Source organism: Colobus angolensis, unplaced genomic scaffold (genome assembly GCF_000951035.1).
Source record: "Colobus angolensis palliatus isolate OR3802 unplaced genomic scaffold, Cang.pa_1.0 Scaffold166, whole genome shotgun sequence".
NCBI lineage: Eukaryota > Metazoa > Chordata > Mammalia > Primates > Cercopithecidae > Colobus > Colobus angolensis.
This window is the reverse complement of record NW_012114777.1, coordinates 2,819,181-2,829,186: the sequence shown is the minus strand read 5'-3', so window position 1 is coordinate 2,829,186 and position 10,006 is coordinate 2,819,181. Positions and strand designations below refer to the sequence as shown.

The following is a 10,006-nucleotide window of genomic DNA, read 5'->3' as shown; positions in this document are numbered from 1 at the left end:
AGAAATGCTGCATTAGTCGTTAGCTATTTAAGGGCAGATCACATCTGACCCCAAACTTTTTGAATTTGCACTTCAGTTTAGAGCTGGTAATGATACAATTCATGCCTATTGCTACACTGTAAGCACACATTTACTGACTGATTTAATAGCCATGTCTTTGTGTAGACAGTGATAATTATAAATGGAGGTTTGTATAAAAGCTAGACACTACTGTTTCTCTTATCTACACCTCACTCTTTCTCTTTCTCCCCATCCCTCCCTACTCCTCTCTCCATTTCTCTCTCGTAGGTGACCTGTAACAAAGTCAGTATTTATGAGGCAAAGTGTGCAGTTTCATGATCTTTTTCCTTTTGTGATTGGCGTGGAGACAACATTGTGGTGCACATGCTTGAACCTGGTCCTGTTTCCCCAGAGGACCCCTTACCTTGTTTTTGTTGTTCAGAACTGAGGCAGGAAGCCCAGTAGGAAACCCGATTAGGTGAAGCATCTTCAAATCTGATTAGACCATAGGTAGTCGTTAGAAGGATCAGGTGCCATCTGGGGACTTTATGTGTGACAAAGTCCTGAAACATGTTCAAACCCCAGTATGAGTAAGGGAAGCAGTGGAAGCGTGCTGGGTATGCAGAAGCATAAAATCATAGCATTTCATCGTGTGCCGCTTCTGCTGTTTGTCCTGTGTTATGTTGAGTCACCAAATTGTGTACACTCACAGTCATTTCAGAATTACATTAGGGTAAAAGCACGAGTGCCTAAATAAAACAAAAGGCCTAGTTCTTTCTTTTTAAATGATTACCAGGAACAAGTACTGACTTAGAAACTTATCAGAATGAGAAAATGTCAAACAATTTCATTTTTAGCTGCACAGTAACAACTTTCTCCTGTTAAATAAATGAGGGTTAAAAGTTGTCTGGGAGAGAAGTGCTTGTGTATTGGTGAAGTATTTTTTCTGGAGGATAACACTAGGCAAGAAAGAAAGAAGGGAAACTTTCATGAGGAAGATTTCAGAACTGTAGAGCATGCTAGGACCTAGTTTGTTTCTGGCTGTGGTCTCCTTAGGGTGAGCTCTGTCTGGTGATTAGCATCACCGTGGATTAAATTAATTGGCTGTACTCAATCCCCTGCCGGACATACTGAGAATAAATCCAAAGACATTAGTTTCTTTGCACGAAATGAGGTTACATATCCAGTGACATTTATTTGAGCTATTTAAACAACTTAAACATCTTTTTCTTTTCTTAATAAGGGAAGTTCCAAGTTCTGGTAAGTACAAAACTATTTGAAATCTTTCTTTTGAAAATATTCTATGTTTTGCTAGTTGTATTTTGTTTTCCATGTTATACCTAGATTATAGATCTGTGTTCTGTCTTTAACTGTTAGAAAAAGAATAAATGTGATTAACAATTATCTTTTACCTAAATATGCCAGCAACCTTCACAATATGCTGATACTGAGGGAGAATGGAACTTCAGTATCAGGAAATCAAGTGATTCTAGTTTATTCAAATGAGTAATGTTTACTTTGTTTCTGACAATAAAAGCATTATATACTTCTTATAGACATCTGGGCAATACATTAAAGAAGAAGGCAGCTGCTTGTAATTCAACAATGCTGTGACTACCACAGTGAATAACTGGTGGTAGTCACAGCATTAATAATAATTTCTAGCTAATAATTTCCTTTTTGAATCTCCTCTCTCAACTCTACCCCCTAGGCTTATGAAAATCTGAAATGAACTAATTTTTCTTGCAACATCAAGTCTCTGAATTGCTAAAAGAATGAACATTCTGTACATTCTGTATTTCTCAGTTTTCCATTATTTCTAATTTATTATTTGTGACTTGTCTGAATTCACATTATGTGGTAGAAAATTAAACTTAAAATATAATTAGTGAAATGACGCATGTAAATCTGTCGTGTTTTGTCAAGTGAGTGGGAGAGTGAAGACACGGCCCTTTTGGTAGAGGCCAATTATTTAGTTCTGAGCAGCACAGCTGTAAATGATTGATTTAAGTGGGGTTTGATTAAAACTAATGATGCCACAGATAAGCCTAGTCACAGTTGAGCCTAAGGGTGTTAAAAAATCTTAATATTAAAGAGCAATGAAAGTATGCATGATAGCTCCATTGTCTAACTTTAGGCAATAAAGAGGCTCTGCAGAGAAGAAGAGAGGATATTGGTAGCAAGCTGTCATGTCATTAGAAGTGGATTTTAAGGCAAAGAGATTTTGTAAACCAGCTTCCTTGCTACACATAGGGAAGTCACTGGTGAGGAAACTGGAGGGCCTCAAGATTCTACAGTTACCTCTTTCCACCTCCACTTCTTCTTCAGCCTAAACTTCTGGGAGAATTAAATCATTTTATGCTGCTCAGTTTGTTTGTTCCCAAGGTAGCCCTTAACTATATTACTGCCTTATTCCAAATTTAGAGGCATAAGATAAAACTTATTATTGAAAATGTATGTAAAGACACATTGCCAAATTTCCATGCAAATTCTGATTCTTTTTTTTTTTTTTGAGATGGAGTCTCGCTTTGTCACCCAGGCTGAAGTGCAGTGGCGCGATCTCGGCTCACTACAAGCTCCGCCTCCTGGGTTCACACCATTCTCCTGCCTCAGCCTCCCGAGTAGCTGGGACTACAGGCATCCGCCACCACGCCTGTCTAATTTTTTGTATTTTTAGTAGAGACAGGGTTTCACTGTGTTAGCCAGGATGGTCTTGATCTCCTGACCTCGTGATCCACCTGCCTCTGCCTCCAAAAGTGCTAGGATTACAGGTGTAAGCCACCACGCCTGGCCCCTCCAAACATTTTAAACTAACAACTTTAATCTAACTGCTTGGTTAGAATGAGACTTCCCTGTGTAATCTCTTCTTAGCAAATTGCAGTCTTTTAACATCTTAATACTTCTCTCTGGCAGGTTGCTAGGAGCATACCAGGGGAGATTTCTCCAAAATCACTTCTTCCATTGGCTGCTTCCAATAATTTATGTGAAATCTCAAGGACTGCTTATTACTCAAAAAGAAAAGTATAAACCCAGAGTCTACTTGCTGGATTATGCTAAGCAGAAAATGCTTTGTTGTTTTAAATAATTAGAAATTATTTTGTGGATTGAATTGTCTCTTAAACTTGAATTTATGTTTTGAGGATAGCTGTATTTTCTATCATTATTAGTAAAGCTATTTCCTTTTACTATAAAAGAAAATATATGCTTTCACAGTATTTCAAACACTCTGGAAGACTTGCTACAGAAGAGGCGATTTATTCCTGACCATCAAATTCTTTGGAGGAATTAGCTTTTTTCATTCTTTCATTTAGCAAATAATTATTGAATTCTGACCAAGTGACTATAACTCAATAATTCTGTCTAAATTAAAAATAAGTTTAGCCAAACAACAAGAATGATAATGATACATTTTAATTTAGTATTACTTAGAAAATTCTTGGGATATATAGAATGCTACTTTATTTAATAATTCTGTTTCTCCATAAGACTATAATAGACTTCAAGAGCGTTTTCATTCTTGTCCTATGCATTAATCAGAATCACTGTGAATTTTAATTCAGAGTACATTTAGATCAGTTTCATCTGTTCAACCACTGATGGAAATGTGAAATTACCTTGTGATTTTGGGGTATACTTGTTACCTCAGTATAACCTAGACACTCTTGTCCATTATAGACCCTATCTATATCACAACTATAAATCTACAATTTCTGGAGTTTGTTTCATTGCATGAACAATAATATTCACCTCCTTCACAATTCTTTCTCTCTTAGCTATCCCATGACTCAAATTATCTCCTCTACATGAACACCTTTCAAATCTTCTCTTATTCTGATCCCTCTCCAAATTTCCAATATTAGATTAATAACTTTCAGACATCATCATCTGGATGTCTTTCTATGACCTCAAATCTGTTAAAAATAGGATGGATTTATCCAACTCTCGATTTAACATTGTTTTTGACACATGTTGTCTGTTTTTGTTAGTAGTGCCACAGGGTTGTAAGACTTGAGCTCCCCACTTAAACAAGGACAGAGCAAGTACTCAGTAAGAACCAACTCTTGTATTCTGTGACACTACTGCTCTATGCAGCTTTTGCTGAACTATGCTCTGTGTTGGATTTTTTACTTACGATACATTATTCATTTAAAGGATAAATAAATTACGCTGCCTTCTCCAATCTATTGTTATGTTATTTTGAGTCCACCTCTGAAATTTTTTGGAAATAATTTCCTTCCTTTCTATTCCTATTCTCATTACTCTAAGTCAAGCACTTATGAACTCTGGATTTCACTATTTTTAGAGCTACCTTACCGGTGTCTGTCACCACTGTGTCCTCCCTCCAAATCATTTGACATAGCAATGTCAAGGACATCTACAGTTCTGATTATGTCATTTCCCTGCTCAAAAACCTTCAGCATTTCCATGTTCAATAGAATAGAACTAAAATTCCTTAGGCTGGCATTTTCCATCTCCACAGAATGGTCTCCACACATACACAAGCTTCAATGTTAGATGGAGAATATTACTGCAAAGTGGTTAAGAGCCTTCATTATTTACTAATTGTGTGACCTTTGGTAAATTACTATTTCCTCAACTCCAGTTTTTCTACTTGGAAAAACAGGGATAATAATATTACATACCTTTTATAGTTGTTATGAGGATTAAATAATTCATTTAAAGCATTAACATGCCTGGTAAAATGTAAGTAATCAATACATTTTTTTATTATTATTATTATTATTACAGCACTGTTAGATGAGTACATAAATACACGTTTTATATTTATGGAACTTGATATCAATTCAGTTCTTCTCTTTATATGTTTTAGAAATGGGAACATGAGTCTACAGGACTGGGAATTATGGCTCCCTCACCATTCAGTTCCCATGTATTTCTCATTAGCAATTATTTCTAGATAAAGGGCTATGCCTGTTGTGCTGTATGGAGTACACTGATTGTTGTCATGATTATTTGCCTAAGCAGGTTATTAATAAAACCCAAGTGTCCGCTAACAAGAAACAATGTACTGATACATACTAAAACATACTTGAACCTCAAAAACATTATGCTAAATAAACAATGCCAGACAAAAGACTTCCATATTGTGTGATTCTATTTATATAAAATGTCCAGAATAGTCAAGTCTATAAAGCCTAGAAGGTAGCTTAGTGGTTGCTTTGGGCTGTGGATGGAAATGAGGAATGACTGTAAATGGGGACAAAGTGGTTTTTTTTTTTTGGGTTGATGAAAATGTGTGCATATAGTTCCATGTCATTTTATTACATCTGTAACTACCACTACAAGAAAGATGCAGAATTGTTTGATTTCACAAAGATCTTGCTTGGGCTACCCCTTTACGGCCATACATATTTCCCATCCTGTGCTATTGTTAACCCCTGCCAACCACTAATCTATTCTCAATCTCTATGACATTTTGAGAATGTTATATAAATTAAATCATATAGCATATGAGATCATTACCAATAATTTAATGTAATTATTGATATTCTAAGGTTTAAGTCTACCATATTATTTTTTGTTTTCTGCTTTCTCTGGTTTTTAATTTTTTTCTTTCATGCCTTTCTGTGGAATACTTTAACATATTTTAGAATTCTATTTTGATTCTATATTGTTTGTAAGCATATATCTTTGTATATATTTTTAGTAACTGCTCTAAGTATTAAATTACACATACATATCAGTCTACTGATGTGGACATTTTACCAGTGTTAAGTGTAGCCCTTTAATTCTCTTTACCCTCCCTCATTTATAATTGAGGGAGGGTAAAGAGAATTAATATTTTATATTAATTTTTAATTAATTAAGTTTTAATATTTCCTCTACATTCATTGAGAGCCACAAAAGACAATATTATACTTTTTGCTTCAATTGTCAAAAACAATTTAGAAAATTCAGAAGGAAAGTTTATTGTAGTTATTCTTATTTTTGTTCTTTCTGTTGTTCTGTTTTTCTTCCTTATATTCCCAAATTCCTTCTTTTATTATTTACTTTCTGTCAGATAACTTTCTTCAGTCATTCTTTTAGAGTAAGTCTGCTGGTGACAAATATTCTTAGTTTTCCTTCATCTGAGCATGTCTTGGTTACCTTCATTCCTCAAGGATATTTTTGCTGGACATAGAACTCTGGTTGACAGCTCTTTTACTGCAGCACTTAGAAAATGGCTGCAGTATCCTTCAGGGCTTCTTGACTTTTGATGACAAGTCAGCTGTCATTCGAATTGTTTCCCCCTTTTCCCTTATAGGTAATGTGTCGTTTCTCTCTGGTTGCTTTCAAAATTATTTTCGCTGTCTTTAGTTTTCTGAAGTTTGATGATGGTGTGTCTTAGTGTAAATTTCTTTGGGTTTATTGTCTTTGGGGTTTGATCAGTTTCTTAAATCTGTAGTTTTTTTTGCTAAATTTGGGAAGTTTGCAACCATTATTTCTGGGAAAATATTTTGAGGCCCACCTGCTTCCTCCTCTCCTTCTGAGATCTTTTGTTATAGTAGTTCTGCAAGTCCCTGAGGTTCTGTTCAATTGTTTTTTCAATCTGTTTTCTCTCTGTTGTTCAGACTGGGTAATTTCTGTTGTACTATCTTCAAGTTAACTATATAATTATTTCCTGTCTTTTCCATGATGCTGTTGAGCCCACTTATTATGTTTTAAAATTTTGATTACTGTATTTTTCAGTTTCAGGATTTCCATTTGGTTCTTCTTTATATCTTCTGTTTCTAAGGCTTTCTATTATTTCATTTCTTTCAAGTCCAGTTGGAATTGCTTGTTGAAGTAGTTGTATGACATCTGTTTTAAAACCCTTGTCAGATAATTCCAACCTCTGTGTCATGTGGCACCATCTTGGCTCACTGCAACCTCTGCCTCCTGGGTTCAAGCATACTCATGGCTCAGCCTCCCGAGCAGGCTACAGGTGCACATCACCATGCCTGGCTAATTTTTGTATTTTTTGGTAGAGGCAATGTTTCACCATGTTGGCCAGGCTGGTCTCGAACTCCTGACCTCAAGTGATCCACTTGCCCTGGCCTCCCACAGAACTGGGATTACAGGCCACTGCTCCTGGCCTGACTGAATGTCTTTTGTCATTCAAGTTGAGATTTTCCTTGTTCTTGGTATGATAAGTGCTTTTTAAAAGTTGCATTCTGGACATTTTGGGTACTATGTTATGAGACTCTGGGTCCTATTTAAATCTTGTGTTTTAGAAGACCTTGTCTGACACTGCTGGTAAGGGAAAGGGAACTCACTCCTCTTTACTACCAGACGTGGATGGAAGCTCTGGCTACTTACACTGCCTCATTTGACATCCTGAGGTGAGGTACACCTTATTACTACTGGGCAGGGATGGGATTTCAGGCTTTCATGTGGTTTGGCTATGTCTTCAACCCAAATCTCATCTTGAATTTTAGCTTCCACAATTCCCTCATGTTGTAGGAGGGACCTGGTGGGAGGTAACTGAATGAGGAGGGTGTGTCTTTCCCATGATGTTCTCATGATAGTGAATAAGTCTCATGAGATCTGATGGTTTTATAAAGGGGAGTTTCCCTGCACAAGCTCTCTCTCTTGCCTGCCATAATGTAAGAAGTCCCTTTGCCCTTCCTTCATCTTCTGCCATGATTGTGAGGCCTGCCCAGTCATGTGGAACTGTTAGTCAATTAAACCTCTTTCCTTATAAATTACCCAGTCTTGGGTATGGCTTTATTAGCAGCATGAGAACAGACTATTACAGGCTTTCTTTGTGGTCTCATTTACCCTGCAGAGTGGCGGGGAGTGGCAGAGGGATGGTGACTGCTAAATGGTGGTGAAAGTTCTGGCTTCCCTCTGGGCTTCTGACACCAACAAGAGGGACGGTGGTGGCTTTACTACCAGGCGGAGATGGAAGTCTTGGTTCCCCACTTGGCCTTCGCTGATATCATCCAGTGTAGGGAAGAGAGGGATGCCTCATTATTGCCAGGGAAGGGCAGAGGTCAAGGCTTCCCAAGGCAGATGAGAGTATGGTGAGGCCTGGGTTTTTTCCTGCGGTGTTTGGCTACAGTAGGGCAGGTATTGCCTAAATGTTTTCTGTCTGACTAGGTTACCCCTTTCCTGGACCCTTGGCCAGAGAGAGGTGACTTTCATTGGAGCATTTTAAATCTGCTCCTGCTGGTGTTTTTGGGTCACTGACTTCTCTAGCCCCTAGTTTGGGATATATGGGACAAAAAGAAAACCCAGAGAACACACTGCTGTATCATTCCTTGAGTTTTGTGATTCGTAGCCTTTCTGCTTTCTTGTCTGTATCTTTCAGTGTATTTGCTTTATATATAATGTCCGGGGTTTTCGGTTGTACTTAGACGAATAGGGGAAAGTGGTCTCCTCAATTTTGGTCTGGACTGTTAATTCTCTGCAACTAATCTGACCATTTCATTTTGCCATTCTGCTTTACAATGTAGGAGTATTGACTTACATGACCTACAAGTAATTTACATAAAGACAAGAAAAGGCGAATAATGGGGTTTATCAAAGATACCTCTTCACTACTAAAAATTAAGCTTTGAAGTCCTATCATAAGAATGCATGCTAAATAAAAAGAAAACCTAAAGTATTTTCAACATGTGGATATGTAATTTTTTTGAAAGAAGTGATATTACCAAAGACTTGCATAAGAATGTTCATAGAAGTATTATCTGCAAGAGCCCCCAACTGGAAATAACCTAAATGCTATTCAAATGGTGAATGAATAAATAAAATACAATAAAATATTTGAAAATAATAAGGAATAAAGTACCAATATGTGCTACCACATGGATGAATCTCTAAAACACTATGCTAAGTGAAAGAAGCCAGTCATAAAAGACTACATGTTGCATGACTCCATTTATATGAAATGTTCAAAAATCCAGAGCCACATTTAAAAAACTTCAAATAATTCAAACTACAGAGTAAGACATATAGATCAAAATGAAATTGGAACAGTAAGCTGAAGTCAGATCACAATTCGTGTGGCATGCTAGGGCATGAAGTCATTTTACTAAACGCTGTGAGGATCATGGAAGTGTGTTAAAAGAAGATAAACATGGCGAAAATAATAATTTCCATTTATTGAACACTTGTTATGACATCCAGGCACTGTGTCAAACACATGATATATATTCTCTTACTTAACCTTCACAATGAGCCTATAAAGCAGGTATTTTTCCACATTTTATGGCCAGGGAAGTAGACAGAGGAATTAAGTACATGGCTGCAGATTCACATAGCAAAGTGGAAGAGGCAGGATTTGAACTGAGGTCTGACTCAGTGGTATGCTGAGAATGTATGCTTAACACCACTCCTGTCATCTAGCCACTCTAACAGCGGTGACCAGACAGAACTTAACAGAGCTCAGACATGACATACAGATAGTCTCAGAGGCCATGGCAATTGAAGGCATTCTCAGGGAAGAAGCCTGATATGAACTCTGCCAATGAGGCTTTTGGCATTCTTTAGACTCACTAATCAAAGGTGAGCCAGGGCCAGAAGTATCAGCATCAGCTTATTAGAAATGCAGACTCTCAAACCCTACCCCAGGCCTACTGAGTCAACCACCGCAGCAAGATCCCAGGAAATTCATGTGCACCTTCAAGCCTGGGAAGCCATGGTTTAGATACACATTGACATGTGCCAGAGACAAGTGATACCAGGGAGAGGGTATGGTGGCTCAATCGGATAACAGGGGTACCTGTTCTCTGTCCTCAACTGGAGTTGCGGGAGTGGAACGTATACTATGGGAGATGCTCAGAAAAAGAGAGCCCATTTTGTGCTATCTTATGTGTAAGAAATGTTACCTTTCCTAAAAGTACCTCAAAAGAATCCTTTTAATTGAAATTATTTCCATGTCAAAATAGAACTGATCAATGTGAATTGTTTATCAGACATAGATTATAGAATTAAAGACAGAATCAAGAGAAATGCTGCATTAGTCGTTAGCTATTTAAGGGCAGATCACATCTGACCCCAAACTTTTTGAATTTGCACTTCA

At 37.3% G+C, this 10,006-nt stretch overlaps 1 protein-coding gene across 2 annotated transcripts in view; it reads left to right on the top strand.

Moving 5' to 3' along the window:
* The window catches only part of RP1 (retinitis pigmentosa 1 (autosomal dominant)), a 56,414-nt gene that overhangs the window by 29,329 nt on the left and 17,079 nt on the right, over positions 1–10,006 (top strand). Inside the window, exon 1 of one of the 2 annotated variants that reach the window (XM_011937579.1) lies at positions 1,125–1,260. The exons of the other annotated variant lie outside the window; for it this stretch is intronic. The gene's annotated coding sequence lies outside the window, so the exon portion shown is untranslated. Of the gene's footprint in view, positions 1–1,124; positions 1,261–10,006 lie in introns of those variants that run through there. 2 annotated transcript variants of the gene reach the window in all.